Source organism: Macaca thibetana, chromosome 4, assembly GCF_024542745.1.
Source record: "Macaca thibetana thibetana isolate TM-01 chromosome 4, ASM2454274v1, whole genome shotgun sequence".
Classification (NCBI taxonomy): Eukaryota; Metazoa; Chordata; class Mammalia; order Primates; family Cercopithecidae; genus Macaca; species Macaca thibetana.
This window is the reverse complement of record NC_065581.1, coordinates 118402530-118423142: the sequence shown is the minus strand read 5'-3', so window position 1 is coordinate 118423142 and position 20613 is coordinate 118402530. Positions and strand designations below refer to the sequence as shown.

The 20613-nt window shown below is 34.7% G+C and overlaps 1 protein-coding gene and 1 pseudogene across 4 annotated transcripts in view; both read left to right on the top strand.

Moving 5' to 3' along the window:
• The window catches only part of GRM1 (glutamate metabotropic receptor 1), a 421079-nt gene that overhangs the window by 138389 nt on the left and 262077 nt on the right, over positions 1-20613 (top strand). The gene's annotated exons all lie outside the window — the stretch shown is intronic.
• On the top strand, positions 7640-12088 carry LOC126952613 (FUN14 domain-containing protein 2-like; annotated as a pseudogene).

Here is a 20613-nt window from a genome sequence, read left to right as displayed (position 1 = left end):
CTATTGTTGCAATGAACACCTGAGCTTCTGAGGACACTGCTTCCTGTGGTAATAGTTATGGTCACTGATGCATGGAATCCTTGAGATGACAAAGCTATACCATACTCTTTGCCAAGTGAAGGAAAGTGTCTCTGCTCTTCTGGGCTACTTTCCATGAGTGGCTCTCAAAATGGTGTTGGCTTTTAATGCCGCTCTTAGAGAATTTTGATGAAAGCAGCCTTTAAAATTTTTTTTGTTCACAATTTTCTCTCCCTTCCCTGATATCCAGATATGAGTTTATAAGGAGCTGAGCTGGGGACAGAGCCAAGTAGTGAAACGATGCCATCCTTAGAGTTAGTCTTCCCTTCAGGTGGCTGATTCTCTCTTTTCATTGGGGATGGATTCTATCCTAAATGGTGCTCTGTCACTCATGTCAATGGACACGTGGTGGGCTTGGTTCCCTCATTTCAGCAGACGTGTCCAGAATGGCTACAGTTTAACCTCAAGCTGCAACTTCTAGCTATATTAGTAATGCTGTCAAATATATCTCCCTCCCTTTCCAAGGGATTTTTATGTACCAAATGTTGAACTTTTTTGAGATCAGAAGCCATTGTTTGGTTTCTTTCATAACACATGGTATGATTCTGGCTACTGCCAGAGTCACAAGAGGGCATTGTGTAGGTGTCATGAACTTCTTTTCATACAGATGAAGATAGTAAATAATGGTGTAGACAGCAGCAGGAGAGATTTGGTTAAAAAACATTAGAACTTTTTAAATGAAGACTTATGTGCCCTTGTCTCCATGTCTGTTGTTTTCTCTCACACTTCACATGCAATGTGTCTGGAACTCTTCTTGGCAGTACCATCAAAACATATTCAGATGTGGACAACTTGTCACCACTTCCTCTGCTATCATCCTGGTCCAAGCCACCATCATCTTTCACTTTGCTTATTGTGATGACCTCAAAATTGGACCTCTTGGCCATCTAGTTTCAACATATAAGGCAAAGTGATCGTCTAAAAAATTAAGTCAAGTAATGTCACTCATTACCTTACATGCCTAATGCCTTAAAATGATCCCTTATTTCTTTCATAACAAAGTCATTACAAAGGCCTTCAAAGCTCCATATTTGATCACTTGGAATGAGTTGCTTAGAATGGAATAATGAACTATATTGATAGAAAAATAGACTTCTAAAAAAGGAAGCTCTCATAGAGAATAAAAATATCATATATTTAATAAATGTGGGGTAATGAAAAAACCAAACAAAACAAAACATGGGCTAAGAGCTCTAGCTATGCCACGGAGCAATTATGTGATCTTATTTACTTAGTAGCTTTTTGTCTTGTAGCCTATTTTTTTCTATAAAAATAAAATATTTGGCTCCAGGTCATCTTTAAACATTTTTCCAGTCCTAGAATTTATAATATATTAAGAAAATATGGCTAATCTAAGATCAATAAGGATGTATTTATAGATATGTCTAATATTGTTCATGAATTGGGTCTGATCAATTTTCTCACCAGCCGCTTTGTTAAAACCAGAATTCATAGAATAAGTTGGTCAATATTAGGATAAATCTGTGGTTATGGAATATAGCCAGCAGACCCAGGGGAGACTCAAACTTTGACTTTGAACAAATTGGCATAGTATTCTCCACCAAGCAAATTAACTAATCACAATCAAGTTAATCATCGTGCAAAAGAATAATTTCTTCTTGGCTCTATGAAAGCTTTATTTAAGATGCTTCTCAGAATTATGTGCACTATATTTATAATAATAATTTTAATAATGATTGTGATGCTGATGATGCACCTGCATCTGATAATACCTGTTTAGGACTTACTATATATAAGCACTGTTCTAAGAACTTTGCACATAACTCAGTTAATTATCACAACAATGTGATAAGATAGGTAGTAATATTATTCCCCTCTCAATTTATAGAATACAGTAACTTGTCAAAAAGTGCTGCAGTGTCAGTGCTGGGATTTGAACTTAGGGACTGCAACATCAGAATCTGTGCTATTAATTAGTAAGTTTGTGGAGTAATGGAAAAACAAAACAAAACATGAGATAAGAGTTCTAGCTTTACCATGATTATTTTGTTTAAGAGATATTGGCATTAATCTTAGTTTCCTTTTAACTTGCCCTCTCTTTCAGAGATTTATTTTATTGTTTAGAGTCACCTTCTTTGGGAAAATCAGCTAAAGTATCTTCCATGAGAAAATTATTTTACATTTCTAGTTATTCTTTGTTTCTTTGCATTCTTTTATTTTGTGCTTAGTTTTAAGTATTTCCTATGATGATTCATTAAAGGATAATTCATTTAACCTCTTTTCCAGCTCATTTCTTTATCTTAACATGAGACTTTACAATATCATTCTCTTTTCACACCAGGCTTTATCTATAGAACTATATTTATGTAGAAGCCAACTTGGAATGAGTGCTATTTCTCTAAAATTCTAAGTTACAATTATTAAAATTCTAATAGTTAACTGATGAATCTGTTCTAATTCTTAATTTTTTTATCTGAGGAAATTAAAACAGAATAATTTATGTGTATGAATACAAAAATCAGCTACTATTTATTGAGGGTTTGGTAGGTACTAGGCTATTGATATATGTTGTCTCTAGTTCCAACAACAACCCTGAAAGGTTGACTTGAAAAGTAGAGAAGTTCAATAATTACTCCAAATTCCTAAGTTTAATAAGTGGTGAAGTCAATATTCAAACTTACTACTGCACCATATTATCATATATATATATATATATATATATAGGTATTGAATTGTAACTGCCTCAACTGTAGGAACCAAGTTTTGCACAGTTGTTTATTTTCCTTCATGCCTAGCATCGTGTTTTGTCATGATAACTTTTTAATAACTACGTCGAAGTGCTTGGTGGGTAGTAGACAGAGCAGGTAGCTTCACTGTGTGACCCCTGATTTCCCTGTGATAGTCTAGAATCAGTAAATTTTACCTGGTTTGGTAAGGGTTGATGCTCTTCAATCAGCCTGTATCTCTACAATTCATCTGTAAAATTGGAACAACAACCCATTTGGGTTGTTGTATTTGTCTAATCCCAAAATGCCTGCTTGCCTGATGAGTCATCACTGGGTCTCACTAGTAAGTCCCTTGGGGGTACCTTAGCTCCCCTAAAGACACACTGTTCTTTCAGGTTGAGTGAGAGCCTCCTGTCTTTAGTCCTTTGCCTAGTGTTGGCATTATCCTGAGCCTCCACCCTGGTTTCCTCATCTTGGGAAGACTTTACTGTAAATTTACATTCTGCTTTGTTAGGAGTCTCTGAGCAGACATACTAGGTGTACCACATTTATTTATATATTTGCTAGCCTTTTTCACTGGATTATGACTACATTTTTTTTTTTTACACCGTTCTTACATTTCAGTTCCTTGTCCCTTACTAGTGTGTACTGTTTTATCTATTGTTTCTCGCAACTCTGTGATCTTCTCACTCATTAGGCCAACTTTCTATCACTCCTCACTGCAGAGAAACACCACCTCCGGCCCTTTAGCTAAAAGTTGGTCTAAGAAAATTTTAAATGCCATGCTTTTTTAGTTGAAACACAACAAACACATCAAACACACATGTAAAAAATGGTTGAAATGGCAATAGCTTTATTTGGAAAGAAGATCACAGTTTCATTTAAAAGCAAATGAAATACTTGGTTTTTACTGTGTACCTTTTGGAATCTTTTTCTTTCAGAACACATATTTGGAAAAGTGACCTCTATATCCTTGAAATATAAGATTATATAGCATGGTGTTATGTTTCATATGCTTTTTAAAAATAAAATATGGGTTATTTTAGCTTTCATCTTTCCACTATGGGAAAAAAATGGGGAAGAATCTAAAGTTTGCAGCCTTCAGGAAAAATTGCAAAGGTTTTATTTTAAAGAGAATATGGACTTTCATTGAAGTGTGACATCTCCAAAAATGGATTATAATCAGAAGGCGAGCAAGGCAGATAAGCATTTTCTGATGCATAATGGTCATGACTTACAGATATATGACTTGGCCTATTCTCAGCTCCCAAGGGCAGGAAATGATTACAAACCTGTAGACAGGCTATACCTTTCTTAAAACACTCCTGCTCTACAGGCAGATTAATGAGAGCTTTGTGGAAAATTACACTGCTAGAAAAAGACTGAGAAATGTTGCTTGGGGAGGAGAAGGAATTTTGTTTAGAATACTCTAGAGAATAAATATTATTTGTAAGATATCAACAGTTATTGTGAGTATAGCTCTCTGGCACAGAATTGCTCAGGATTTTCATAATAACTGAGGTGGCTGACTTACCTTAAAGTTGGTAATTATAAACCCTTCTTAGAGTCTAACACCTATAGTCTCATGTTTCAGATACCAGACATCTGAAACACGAAAGATTCCACTTTCATGGTCTTTACCTGCCTTTAGGGTATTAAAACATTGAGGAAAAGGATATCTGGTGCTGTCTGCATCTGTATGGCACTACCCAACTTGAATAGATGGAAAAGGATGTCATTATGATTCAGTTCATTTTGTCTTTGATGCTGATCAGAGACAATATGGAATTTATCTTAATATGTTCTTGTAGCACCTGTGGCAGTTCTTACCTGGGTTTAAATCAGAATCAGCAGACACACTTAAAAATAGATTCCTTGATCTCACCTTAGACCATCAGTACAATTTCTTGGTCAGGACTTTGGATCTTCTTTCTTTTTTTCCCCCCCTCTGATGAGTTAGCTTTCAGAACCACTACCTTATGATGCCTAGATCAGGGATTGGCACTCATGTGGCATTCACTATGAATGAACTGCTTATAGGGCATATTTGAAAGGGAAGACAAAATGAAAGTTTAACTCTATTGCCTGTGACTCTACCAATTCAACTCTGTTTTTTTATCTTGAAATTTACTTACCTTCAAGGTTTTTGTCTTAAACTACAGATACATTTGAGATTAGTTAATAGTAGTAGGAGCAGTACAAAACTATTAGAAGTTCTGTTTATTTCCTGTGTTGGTGTCTTCTCCTGCTGCCCAAATTAGCCTATTGACCTGCCCTCTGAAAACATAGTCATGTTCCAGTTTTCTGACTAATCAAAATGCAAAGTAGGAGCATTTAAGCATAACTCAAGGTCAGCCTTAGCTATCTCCAAGTCTAGAGTTGCCTGGGGCCTACCAATGAACTATCTCTTGCGAATTACCAGAATGGGGTCTGATGATTGAGTTGTTCCTGAAGTTAGACCCTCTCCATAGCCGCTTATCTGTCTATATCATAAAACTGGGGATATTTTAAAAACTTTAGCTTTTGAGCTCCACCTTCTTCAGATTCCAGTTTAATATGCTGGGGAAAGGACTTAGGAATTTATCTGTGGTCTTCAAATTAGCTTTATTAAATTCACCAATTTTATGTGTTTATTTGATGCATTTTGATAACTCTATACAGTGACATAAGCACCAAAGCAATCATGCTTTGCCTTAAGCACCAAGGCAATCATGTTGTGGAACACTTGCACATTGTTTCTAAGTGCCCCTTAGTGCCCCTTTGCAGTCTTTCCTCCGCAACCCCTGGAAATAGGCAACCATGGCATTACACTTTGACTTTTTCTAGAATTTCATATAGAAGGAATCATACAGAATGTAATCTCTTGTGTCTGATTTCTTTCAATTGACAAAGTACTTTTGAGATTCCCTTATGTTGTTGGGCATATTACTAATTTTCTCTTTATTGCTGAGTAGTATTCCATGACATAAATATATCTCAACTTGCTTATCCATTTACCTATTGATAGACATTTGAATTGTTTCTAATTTGTAACTATTTTGAATAATACTGCTGTGAACATTCTTGTACAAGTCTTTGTGTGGACATGTATTTTCAGTTCTCTTTAGGAATTATCTAGAGGTGAGATTATGGGTCATAAGTGTATGTTTACCCTTGTCAATTACTGTATAAGAAATTGACTATTTTCCAAAGTGGCTGTACAGTTTTGCAGTTCCACCAACAATGTATGAGAGTTCTAATTCCTCCACATCTTCACCAAAATAGTGTTGTCAGTCTTTTTACTTTTAGCTATTCCAGTGGGTGTATCATGGCAACTCTTTGTGGTTTTAATTTGCATTTTCCTAATGACTAATAATGTTGAACATTTTAATGTACTTATCTGGCATTTTAGTATCTTTTTTTGTGAAATATCTTACACATCTATGTCCATTTGGATTTCAGGTTGTTTATCTTCTCATTACAGAGTCGTAAAAGTTATTTATAACTTCTGGACACAAGTGATTTATCATATGTATGTATAATAAATATTTTCTCTCAATATGTATCTGAAATTTCAATTCTGCTGAATGTCTTTGGAAGATGAAACATTTTGAATTTTAACAGTGCAGTTAATAATTTCTTCTTTTATGGTTTATACTCTTTGTGTTCTATCAAAAATATTTTACCTCCTCCACGGTCACAAACATTTTTCTAAAAGTTTTATAGTTTTTGCCCCATATTAGATATATGACTCATTTGGACCTTATTTTTGTATATGTTTTGACATAAGGGTGAATGTTCTTTTTATGTAAGAATACCCCAGTCATTTGAGAACATTTTACTGAAAGAAATATTATTTCTTCACTAAATTAACTTGTCATTTTGTTAAATATAATATAACATGTGTGCGTTTATTCTTATTTTAGATTAATTGAATTTTTAGCATTCCATTTTATCTCTATTTTTGGCTTACTAGCTATGACAATTATTTTATGAATCTAGGGTTTAAAATATACTTCTTTACATTGTTATTGTTCACTTTCCAAGAATATTATACTGCATCACATATGATGTAAGAAGTTTATGGTAGTAAATTTCTATTTCTCCCTCACTTTTGGTTCTATTGTTATCATATATTTTATTTCTATATCTATTCTTAAACTCAAAATACATCGTTATTTTTGCTTAGTGAATTATCTTTCAAGAAATAAAATGAGAAAAATTAACTTCTATATTTATCAATATAAAAACTATTTATGGCCTTCTTTATTCCTTTGTATTAATCCATATTTTCATCTGTATTTTTTCTTCTGCCTAAAGAATTTCATTTAACATCACTTGTGGGGCTTATCTACTGAGACAAATTTTCTTCTACTTTTTGTTTTGCCTTCAAATGTTTTAATTTTGTCTTACTGAATAAAAAATCCCTAGTATAGAATTCTAGGTTGATAGTTGACTTTTACTCTCAATACTTTAGAGATATTACTTAATTATACTTTGACTTGCATGGTTTCTGATGAGAAATCTGCAGTACTTCTTTTTACCTTTGTTTCTCTAATATGTATTATCACTGAATGCTCTTAAGCATGTTTCCTTATCACTAGTATTGAGTCATTTTATTATGATAAGCCTTGATGTAGTTTTATAATATTTATGGGACTTGGGGCTTTTTGAATGTTTTAGTTAAGTGTGATCAAATTTGGAAAAATGGCCATTACTTCTTCAAATATTATTTTTGCCTTTGCTGTTATATTCTTTGTAGCTGAGATTCCATTTATATGTGTTTGATCTCTTGATATTTTTACATAGAAAATTTATCTGTTTACTTATTTTCCACTTTTTTCTCTTTTTCATTTTCAACAGTTTCTATTGCTGTAACTTTGAGTACACTGATCTTTTGTTTTGTAACATCTAATCTGCTGTTAATCCCATCATGTCATTTTAAAATTTCAGATATCGTATTTTTCATCTAGAAGTTATACCTGAATATTTTGTTTACTTTCTTTTTCTTTTCTTAACATGGTCGTTCTTCTGGGATATACAAAAACATATTTAGAGTAGTTGTTTTAAAATTCTTCTCTCTTTTGCCAGGCAGGCTTTCCACTACAGTTTATGGGGTGTGTGCTGTTCTCAGTGTTGTGTAAGTTCCAGGATTTGTTTGTTCTATGTTTTCCAGTGAGTCTTTCTCCAGCCTTAGATATTTTTTTCTCAGATATGTGCACATCAGAACTTAGCTAAAGACTGGAGGGAATCCCTCCACAGATTTATTTCTCAACCCACTTTTCTCCTTTTCAGTGCTCTGTCCCAGTAAGTCTACCTGCTTCAACCTTCCCAAGCTCTGATCCCTGTTTTCTTATTCTTTGCTGAATTTCCCCCTCCCTGTTCTGCAGCCTAGAGACTACCACCGGACAGTAACATGGGCAATTTGGTTCATCTTTTTGATTTTAATTTTCTGGAATATGATACTCCTATATTGACATTTATACAATGTCTGATAACAGTTGATTCATATATTTTATTTTGTGTTCTAGTTGTTGAAGGCAGGAGGCCACTATTTCACATTCCTACTAGCAATGTATGAAGCTTCCACATAGTAACTAAGGCTTGTTATCATTATTGTCCTTTATATATAGCTATCTCAGTGAGCATAAAATGATATCTCATGTGGTTTTGATTTGCCTTTCTGTAATGTTTGTTTATCTGAGAATATCTTTATTTCGACTTTAATTTTGAAAAATATTTTTGCTGGACATAATATTCTTGGCTAACAACTTTTTTTCCCTCCAGCATGTTGAATATGTCATTCAACTGTTTTTTGGCCTCTTTTGTTTTTCATAAGGGATACTTCTGTATCTTATTGTGGTTTTCTTTTTATGTGATCAGTGGTTTTTCACTTGCTGTTTTCAAGATTTTTTCTTTATTCCAATGTAATCAGTTTTACTATGCTAAGCCTTAATATTTTTGTGTTTATCTTACTTGGAGTTCATTCTTGCATATGTAGATAAAAGTTTTTCAGCAAATTTGGAAAGTTTTCAACCATTATTGCTTTAAATATATTTTTTCTCCTTTATCTTTCTCCACTTTTTCTGGTACCCTTTTTATATGTATGTTGGTACACTCACTTAAAGGTATCTCACATTTCTCTGAGGCTCTGTTCACTTTTGTTTTTATTGTTGTTCTATTTTCTCTCTGTTCTTTGGGTTTTGTAGTCGTTATTGATCCACTTAGTATTTCTTCTGCCAGTTCAAACCTACAGTTGAGCCCTTCTAGTAAACTGTTCATTTTGTTTATCTTTTCAACTCCAGAATTAATTTTGGTTCTTGTTTTTTTTAAATAACTTATGATAGTCTCTATTTAATTAGACATTGTCATTGCATCCTTTTTTTTACTTCTTTAAGCATAGTTTCCTTAGTTCTTTGAATATATTTATAATAGATACTTTTAAGACTTTGTTATAGCTGACATCTGGTCCATCTCACAGGCAGTTTTTGTTGCCTGCTTTTTTTTTTTTTTTTTTTTTTTTTGCATGTATGTGAGTCACACTTTTTAAAAAATATCTCATTTTTTTTGTTATAAACTGGAAAATTTTGGTAATATGTTGTAACAATTCCAGACACTAATTCTATTCCTCTTTTCTGGGGCTTGCTTTTGTTATTGTTTATATTTTTTATCTTGGGTAGACTATTTTATTGAAGTCTATTTTTTTGCAGTGTGAAATCACTTGAAATAATCTTTTTTGAATTTGTGCTACGTACTAGTACGTATTTTATATATGAGAAAACTATGGCTCAAAGAGGTTTGATGACTTTTCCGGAGCCACTTACCTAGTCACTACAGCAAAGATATTCAAATAAAAATTTGTCTAACTCAAGAGTACTCTCCTGTGTAAATTGGCTACAGTGATGAAGGTTGCAGAGGATGTATGTATTCATTTTCTATTTTCTACTATAACATATTACCACAAGGTTAATGACTTAAAAATACAAAATTTTAATATTGAGTTCTGAGCCCTCACGTGCCAAAAGCCACCTGGCATGGCAACTACACACCACTCTGCATCCTACAGCGTGGATCCTCTGCATGTGTCTTTGGGAGATGAGCTCACTGAAATGGCCATGTCCAGTCAAGGACACTTTGAGGGAAATTTTGAGTCACTGGATCTTGCAGAATTTGCTCAAAATCAGCCATGGGGGTAAGCTGTTTGGACAGGAATCTGGATCTATGGCTAAAAAGTATCCCGTGGCAACCCAGCTGTTAATTGGAGGCTTCACTGGATGGTGCATGAGTTTCGTATTCCAAAAGGTTGAAAATTGGCTGCAACAGCTGTAGGGGGTGAACTTTTTCTCCTTTGGCTTGCAAGTCATACTGAGTACATCAAAGATGACTGGCAACAACTGGAGGAGGACATGAAGAAAGCCAAAGAGCTGAAGATCCATAAGAACAATCAGATACCTACTGAGGTCAAGAGCAAAGTTGAGGAGGTGGTATCATTTGTGAAGAAGAATGTTCTAATGACTAGGGGAATTTTCAGAGGTCTTCTGCTTGGCATGGCATTATAAGGAGGATGGCCTCATTTCTATTGTTCTTGTTTTTTTTTTTTTTTTTTTCCAGCCACCAGCCTCTATACTCCATCATAGGTCATAGAGTCCTGCCTCTTCTTTTCCCATGCCTTCCTCCGTGCTGTGGCAAATCCAGATGGCTTTTAGAAGCCTCTGTTGGTATAAGTTAATATGGTCCTACCATGAGCTTGATGGTGGCAGAAGAGACAGCAGATATTACTTCTCTTTCCAGTCACTATTAAAGATATTCTTTACTCAGAAAAAAAAAAAAAAAAAAAAAAAAAGCTCTGGATGTCAGAAGTTTGAAATGAGTGTTACTGGGCTAAAATTAAGATATTGGCATGCCTTTTCTACGTTCCTTGGATTGTAGAAATCTGCCTACATTCCTTGGATCACAGCCTTCTTCCTCTATTTTCAAGCCAGTAGCATTGGGCTGAGTTTTCCTCACACTACCATCTCCCTTGTTCTCTCTTCTGTTTCTCTCTGCTACTGTTAATGATCATTGTATATACATTGGGCACACCTGGATAACTCAGGACATTCTCCATAATTTCAGACCAGGTGAATAGAAGACTTTATTTTATCTACCATCTTAATTTCTTTTTTCCTATTGTATTCACTGGTTCCAGAGATTTGAGCATGGACACATTTGGCTGGCTATTATTTTGAGTGGAATGTCAAAGAGAGGACAGGTGTTAGAGTCTGTGGAAAAAGCAGTATCTAGGAAATATTTGGTAGAGGAGTGAGGGAGCCTTAAGAGATTGGTAGATTGAGGGAAAAACTTGATACAAAGTAAGAATCTTAAAGCTATTTGAGGTGGGGGATAGCCAAGAAAGGTCTTAGCACAGTGATATTCAATGTGGGGTTGAGATGAGGGTATATTTTCACAAGACAACGTATGAGTCTTAGAGGTAGGTTAGTGGTTTGAAATTAAAACAGTATGTTTTATAGTCCTAGAATTTGTTTTTGTCATATTTAATGTTACTTGAATTTAAAAAATTGAAAAATGTATAACACTTTATACTTTTCACAGAAAGAGATAAGTTTTGGAAGAGTGGAGAAACACTAACTGATAGGTTGATCAGGGAGATAGGATCATAAATAAATACATAAGGCTGGAGTTTGAAGAAAGAGGCAACATTTCTTCCACTGACCCAGGACACTGAGCGAATTAATGGCTGCGTAAAAGTTTGGATGGATTTTGGTAATAAATGGATTCAGAAACAGGTGTGCTGCATTGCAAGTTCTTTGACTAGAAAACTTGATTTTTGGCCTGATGCGGTGATTCATGCCTGTAATCCCAGCACTTTGGGAGGCCAAGGTGGGCAGATCACCTGAAGTCAGGAGTTTAAGACCAGTCTGACCAACATGGAGAAACCCCGTCTCTACTAAAAATACAAAAATTAGCTAGGCATGGTGGTGCATGCCTGTAATCCCAGCTGCTCAGGAGGCTGAGGCAGGAGAATCGCTTGAACCTGGGAGGCAGAGGTTCAGTGAGCTGAGATTGCACCATTCCACTTAGCCTGGGCAACAAGAGTGAAACTCTGTCTCAAATAAATAAATAAATAAATAAAAAGAGAAAACTCTTGATTCTTGCAATCCTATCATATCCCATCTCTTTTTGTGAATAAAGTAATTTTGAAGAATAGTAAAATAATTAAGAGCCACTGCCTTCATCATTCTAGACAATAAAAATAAAAATTTTGTGAAATGGTTGAAAATTGCACAGAATAGTTTTTTTTGTCCTGAGATCCTTTTTTTTTTTTTTTTTTTTTTTTTTTTTTGAGACAGAGTCTCGCCCTGTTGCCCAGGCTGGAGTGCAATGGCGCAATCTTGGCTCACTGCAACCTCCGCCTCCGGGGTTCAAGTGATTCTCCTGCCTCAGCCTCCCAAGTAGCTGGGATTACAGGCACCCGCCACCACGCCTGGCTAATTTTTTAATCTTTAGTAGAGATGGGGTTTCACTATATTGGCCAGACTGGTTTCAAACTCCTGACCTCATGATCTGCCTGCCTCTGCCTCCCAAAAAGTGGGATTACAGGTGTGAGCCACCATGCCTGGCCCTTCCCTGAGGTTCTTACTCAGAGTTGTAGTTTCAGTTATGTCTGTGTCAGGTGTGTTCACGTATTTGGGAGAATATGGATCCTTACTTGTTATCTGACATCTTATCTCTTAAAGATAAGATGTTTCTATGCATTTTTAAGACAACATTGAAAGTTGAAAAAAACATGTCCTTAAGGATTTTAAAATTCAGTTTGAGAAATTTTTATACTTTTTTTTCCTAGTGTTAAATTTTCCCTGCACAGGTATATTCCCTCGAAATTGCCATAGGCATTTTTTTTTCCCAAAAGGTAGACACAGCTTCAGGGATGTGTGGAAACACTACACAATAACTACTGGATATGACTTTATGGGCTTCTGGATTTAGCATTCCTAATAGAGAAATATGAATATTATTTTTTCTCTTTGCTCATCAAATATAGCACATTATATAGTTATTAAATTTTACTCTAGTCCATTCCTGTGGGGATTGCAAACCTAGAAAAATGCAAAGGAGCTGGAATTGCAAAAATTATGTCAGTAAAGAGGTATACTGTGTGTAGTTTGCTGACATGTTTTGCCAAAGTAGAATATTAAAAATTATTATATCAATGTACTGATTTTGGTCACTACATACTATTGGAAAATGTTATGTTGTTATACAATCACTTAATTAAACTTATAATTTCCAAAAGGTAAACAAGAGCTTATTAACTATGTTTTGGTTTGTTAGATTAGGAATGTTTACACTTGAATCCCCAAGGCTTTGTGCCTTAAATTTGCTTTAAAGAAAGGAAAGTCTTGGCTGAGACTGACTTTCTGTAGAGAAAGACTTGTGAAATGCAAATGATTTTCATCCATCCAAAATCTCATTATCTCAAGGCTCAATTTGGGGAAAACCTGCTTCCAAACTCATTCACTTTGCCGTTGCCGTGGCTCAGATTCTTGCTGGCTATTTGTTGGAGCTATCAGTTTCTTGCCATGTGGGCCTCTGTGTGGGGCCAGCTCAGGTGAGATCTGGCTTCCCTGAAGTGGGGGGCAGATAGAGAGATCAAGAGAGAGAGGGGAGGAAGTCATAGTCTTTTGGTAACTAATTGTGGAAGTGATATACTGCTACTTTTGCCATATTCTATTCATTAGAAGTAAGTCACTAGGTCCAGCAATTCAAGGGGAGGGGATTGCACAAGGGAATGAACACAAGGAGGCAGGATCATCTTAGAGGCTGCCTATTACGGTGGTGGAAACAGACCCATAGTATTTGCATTTGGAAATCACTTTTTCTAATTAAATATGTCTGGCTGTTAGTCATTTTATAGTCTTGCTTTTAAAGCTATTATGCTAATGAGGTTAAAGCAGAAATCAGAATGAAAATTTTTCAATGACAACATTAGAGGACATACGTCACCTGTGCTAGCGTTACCATTTGAGTTTTCTGAAACTTGTAATAGATACTTGTTACAACCTCTACTTTCCTTAAATGTCATCTATTTTAAAAGCTTTAGGTAAAGCCTCTCACCAGTTGTCTGGACATGTCTATACAGATGGTGTTTCCTTGCTGAGTTTATTGTATTTTCCATTTGACTTTGAGGAGCAGTATATGAAAACCAGGAGCATTTTACTTTATAGAAGTTGGTTTGATTTTCTAGTTTTTCCTTCAAACTGGTAAACAGTAAAAATAAAACAATACAATACACATAAATACAAATGCAGAATCCATCTCATAAATCCAAAATATCCCCTTCAGGGTCATTGGAAGTTTTTCTTTTTAAAGTCACAAACTGGAGTTTTCAAGTCTTCATGCACAATTCATATGGTAAGGAAAAAAAAAGATGTATATGCTATACCTTACTGGCTAGAAGAGAAAGGCCCACCATCTTCCCTATCGATGATAGGCTAGGGGTTACATTAGGTTATAAAAATATATTGGTTGTATTTCACAGAGCTTACAATAATACTTGGGTTGTCTGAATCTATATGTTACAATAGACATTGCAGTTTTGGGGAAACCTTTTTCCCCACTTGAACGGACAGACAAAAATTCACTAAATATAGTAACTATCTCCTAAGTTATTCTGAAGATTAAATAATAAAATATAATTATAATAAGGGCACGGTTTTGTTTAGCTAGTTTTGACTCTAGTGCCCTTTCAGCAGTGCTTTAGGCTTCATAGGTATTCAATTCTTTTTTTTTTTTTTTTTTTTTGAGACGGAGTCTCGCTTTGTCTCCCAGGCTGGAGTGCAGTGGCGCGATCTCGGCTCACTGCAAGCTCCACCTCCCGGGTTCACGCCATTCTCCTGCCTCAGCCTCCTGAGTAGCTGCGACTACAGGCGCCCGCCACAGCGCCCAGCTAATTTTTTTATTTTTAATAGAGACGGGGTTTCACCATGGTCTCGATCTCCTGACTTTGTGATCCGCCCGCCTTAGTTCTCAGTGAATGTTGACAATTTTGAATATTCAACAATAAAATAGATTTCTCTAGGTGTCAGCAAGGATCCTTTAACTGGCAAGAGTCAAGCAGAAGTTTTGAAACACCTGTTAGGAACTGGAAGGGATTAATAAATTAGGAAATTTATTGGTGTGCTTGACTTTAAGTCATGATGTGTTGTAATTGCTGTTTTAGACTTGTTGGGTTAATAATCTTACCTCTTTTTGAGGATTAAAGTGAATAGCTATAATTTGAATGTCTCCCCGTGAGATTCTCTGGTCAATTGAGGTAAGGAAATCAGTAATAAAGACTCAGAGATCTTAACATACTAAAATTTTGGTTTAGTTCACTTGGCTCTATCTCCTGTAGAATCAACAGCTCAAAAATATTAGAAAGTAAAAAGGAAGTCTGTAAGTTTTCCTTCAAGATAAATTAAATATTGTATATTTTCTAAGCAACAATGAAGTTGTACTATTCTATACCAAAATAATTAGTTGATTCAATAAGTTCTTAGAAGAGGATTAGATCTTTTAACTAGGTTAGTTCTCTAAATAACCAATAAATTACATCAGATAATTACTCATATAATAATTTTTAACTAGCATCCATAATAGAAATAACTGCATTCTAACTCCAGATTCCCCATTCATTACTAAGAGAACTTGAGTAAGTTACTTAACCTTTCTATAAAGTGATACCAATTAACATCGACCATATTAGGGCTATTGTGACCTTTATGAAGAAAATGGAATTTAAATGTTTAACAGAATTCCCCTCCATGCCATTAGACCAATATATATTAGCTACACATTTTAGCCTTATATTACTAAATAGACTCAGCCTGAGCTTTCTTTTCTTCTTTAAGCCTTAAGTATTTGGCTTCAAGTTTGTATCTCATTTTCCTAACAGAGGACCAGGAAAGGAAGCAGCAAAGTAAAGTAAGTGAGCCCTCTATGTCTGACCTTTAGTCCATTGTTTCAATATATGATTTCCTAATCTCAACCCAGGGGAATAACAAGAACTGACATGTATTCCCAGAGTGACTTCCTCTGACAACTCATAGCAGTCTAGAATAGAATAGAACAGGCTGAGTTAAAAATTTTAGATTATCTTCATTCTCTTTCTGCTAGATGTGTTCTGAAAATAGTTTGTACAAGTTAAGTTTCACTTCTTTCCTCTAGGAATGTTCCTCTAGGTGTGTTTGTCTTAATTTGGCTCTCTTTGATTTTTTATATGGCTTAATGTATGTATTTTTATGCTCTTAATGTTCTTAAATTCCTGGCACTCAGTTTCAGAGCTTTTATATCACACTAAAATCTGATATTCACATATTTGCAACTTTTTGAACCTGGATAACTTATGAGTACTGTTTCGAAGAAAAAATGAATTGTATTCCTTTCTCAGTTATCATTATTTAAATGGCATCTCTGCCCTCACTGAATTTTTTTCTTTTGCTGTTGCTCTCATTAAATACATTTTTTGCAATTTGAGTTTGACCATTTCTTGTCTCTGCCTTGAAAAATGCATTTTAAAATTGTAGCCAAGAAAAATGACTGTGAAAGATCACAATCTCGTAGTCATATAAACACTTGCTCATCATAGGTTTGTAGAGATTATTTTTTATAACAGGCCTACAGAACTCTTTATTCTGTGTATTAATTTGATAAATTTTACTTTTTAAATGAATTTTACCATTCTTACATCTACAGAAAAACCACTAAGATAGTCAAGAAAGTTCCCCTATATTCAGCACTCAATTTCCCTTAGTAAGCTTCAGTAACATATTTTGTTAGTACTCTACTGACAAAATTTGTTACAATTAATGAATCAATGTTCATACTGCATTATAACACAAGTCTATGTTTTACGCAGATCATAGTTTTTACTTAATGTCCATTTTCTGTTTCAGAATACCACTTTCTCTTTAGTTGTCATGTCTCCTTAGACTCCTTTTGAGTATGACAGTTTCTCAGACTTTCCTTGCTTTGACGACCTCAACAGTTCTGAGGAGTACTGGTCTGGTAGTTTGTAGAATGTCTCTCATCTAGGACTTGTGTAATGTTTTTCTCATTAGTAGACTGATGTTATGAATTTGGGGGATTAAGACCACGGAAGTGAAGTGCCATTTTCATCATATTATTTAGGCTGAGTAACCCTTAGCTGAAATGCTTTGGGATTTTGGATGTCTTTTTGATTTGGGAATATTTTTTCTAAACACAGTGAAATATCTTGGTGTTGGCACCCAAGTCTAAACATGGAAATTAATTTATGTTTCATATACACCTTATACACATAGCGTGAAGATAATTTCATACAATGTTTTAAATAATTTTGTGAATGAAACAAAGTTTGTGCACATTGAACTATCAGAAAGCAAAGATGTCACTATCTCATGTCTTCTGTGCTCAACAAGTTTTAGGTTTTGGAACATTTTGGATTTTGGATTAGGGATGCTTAACTCCTATCAACATGACTTATTCCTGCTGATGTTGACGTTGAGCATCTAATTTTTGTGTATTTAAAAAAAATTCTCATTTAGAAGCCATTATTATTTGGATACCAAATGTCTATGCTTATATATTCATGTTTGGTACTATCTGCCCTAGACCAACTTGCGTACTGTTCATTATGTATATCACCCAGTGGCTGGCACTGTTAAGGTGAAGCTGGGTTAGGAACATCCCTGTGATTTAATGCAAAGATGTTAATCTACCCACAACAAGACCTCTAATCTGGGCTGGTGGTATAAGAATGGGAATTGATTTTAATGCCTTGGAAGAGAATCCTGTGAGAAATAGACAGTGGTCAGAACCCAGACATATGGATTTTTTGTCTTGCAAGTAATCCATTTTCAGATAGGAAATAGAGTACCAGACTATAAACCACTGGAGAATCTCAAATATACAAATCGGGAGAAAAGGGTATATTGAAGAAAATAAATCCACACTCTCACGTGCATAAAGTTTTACTTTATCTTGACTTTGAGCTTGCAGAGAGATGACCTTATGACCCCAGCCAGCTAAGTCTTTGGAGAAGGAATGGGTGGGTATCAGTGTAGGGTCAATTGATTGAACTTTCTGCTCATTCATTTATATGAGAGAAAATTAAAAGACAGGGTACCTGTTGTTTAAATTGTAGAGTCAGTAGCATGCCCAGATTTAGAACTTAGAACCCTTAAAATTTTTTTTGTTCTTTATTCCTTCATCTTTTAAGAATTTGAAAAACTCCTCTTATCCCAGCACTTTGGGAGGCCAAGGCAGGAGGATTGCTTGAGTCCAGGAGTTTAAGACTAGCCTGGGCAACACAGGGACACTTTGTCTCCACGAAAAAAAGAAAAGTAAGAAAAATATTAGCTGGAATATGGTGGTGTTCAGCTGTGGCTCCAGTTTCTAGGGAGGCCGAGGTGGGAGATTCGCTTGAGCCCGGGAGATCAAGACTGCAGTAAGCCGCGATCACCTGGGTGACAGAGCAAAACCCCAACTCATCAAAAAAACTAACAGACAAAAAAACTAACCAACCAACCAACCAACCAACAAACAAAAAAACCTCTTCTTAAAAGATTATCTGTATTTTTCTGTCATTTCTTAACTTTAAATTTATTTTATGCAGATATTAACTTTTATTTAATATTATAGACCAAATCATATGAGAGATTTGCTAGATTTTATTGCTGCTAGTGTTAGGTACCAGATTTTCCAACTAAGGATAGTTTATTTTCACTGACAATATGAAGTAAAACTAAGATACTGGTTTATTTCTATTGATTATGCCAGAGGAAAAGGTATCTTAACTGATTCTTATAGAATAGGGTTATACTTAGAGGATTATCTCTTTTAAAAGCAGAATAACTTTTTTCTTATCTTTACACACAAAGCAAGTTAGAGCTCTTGGAGGAATAAATGTGAAATATATATTGTGTGGAGTGATAGTTGATGAAATTCCTTTTCCTGATTATTCTATTTAAGAAAGAACTAACTCTTTTCTTCTCCTTGTCTTATAGGTTTTGCAACCTTGATCATTTTTCTTCTTTTTTTTTTTTCTAAATCCAAAGGGACTGTAACAACCAAATGTCATGAACTTAAACTATATTAAAATTGGTGTTCTTCATAGGATTTTCATTAGCTTCTCATGGTTTACTCTTTCTAACCCACAGCCTGGTTTTTCTTTTTAACACACTGCACTTTAGGTTTAAAATGATCTAGTAAAATAGTGCTTCTCTAATATGTAACTTTTGAATAAGAACTCACAGCGAATATTTTTAAAAGTGGACCTTGCTTGTTAGCTCTAGGTATAATGGCAGGAGATATAATCTTAGTATAACTAGAAATAACCTCAATGTGATAGCATACTTAAAATCCATAGGATTATGAAACATATAATTATAAGAGAAATTCTGCTGAGGAGCATTTGTGCCAAAGAAGGGATGACACTATTTTCACTGCCCATCAACTGAGGATAATTGGCAATAACACACCTCAGGTACATAAATAGATGTGCAGTGCCCATGGATAACATGCACTTCAGCAAGAGATTGCTGTGAATACAAAATGGACTTAGAAAGAGGCTAGGAAACTTGAAATGTTCACACATAACTTGCCACCTTTAAAAAAAAAAAAAAAAAAAAAAACTACAACAAAAATCCACAAGTTCTCCAAAGACTAATGGTGAGAAATGAAGTGTTTGAGGCACTGAATAATGAAGTCTCTGTGATAACTTCAGTTCAGTAAATAAAATATGTCTTATGTCACCATCCTAGGATATGAACATATTCAAGATTAGGAAGAAAACTCAAAATAACTTTCAATTTTCAAGTGAGAAAAAAACATTTCAAAAAGAAGATCAAGGTCCTTAACTCCTTATTGTATTGAATATAAGTTCACTCTGCCATGATTACTGTTGTATTTTGAATATACCCACAGCACTTGATATATAATAGTCACTTAATATATTCTGTTGAATGACTTCAGAAGGAAAATATTGATAGAGGGCTGAATTATGGCATAATGTTAGAAATTCCTAGGTTGATTCAAAATATTATTATAGCTCAAACTGTCAATTTCTCCTTTCTTTCAAATAACTAGCAAGTAGGGTACTTTTGTCTCCTTATCGTTTGTCAATGTACTAAGGACTAAGTGCCTGAGTCTATTACCAGGTGAGAAAGAGAGGTGAATAAATATGGTATCAGAATGATTGACAATGAAAATCTACTTGTAATCATTTTTCACTGAGAGTTATTAATTATAAGCAGGATGAAAACAATATAGTTAATAAGAGCATACAAAAGATTATTCTTGGAACACACAGCAGTGGAATTTTAGGGATATAAAGTAAGAGATCATTAAAAAGGAAAAACAATTGAGAAAGGGTAGTTATTTTATTAATAAAAAAGTTGTGAAAAGTTATGTCAAACATTTTCACAGCTTACCTAAGAAGTTCTTATTTTACTGAAAGTAAAGGAAATGGATTGGACATAACATGAAAATTATTGGCTTATTTTGTTAACCTTTCCATCCACATCTCATTTACGTAGAATATAGCTTAAAAATTATTTTGTGGTGAACTGTAAGCTCTTACAACACAGGGTCTGCAAACAGATTTATTTCATTAATAAGCAGGAAAGACAAGAAGCTTGATTAGTAGTTTGTTTTTTCCTCTAGCAAATTGTTTCTCTTTGAAATACATTGTCTAGAGTTATTTTTAGTAGAATTTGTAAACGACAGGTGGATGAAACTTTTTCTTTTTTGAATTTGTCTTGATTGCAAGAAATTAGCTAATTTCATCCCTCAGTTCCCCCCAAGTCAGTTACAGCTGTACATGCTGTGTTATCTGAATTGGAAATATACT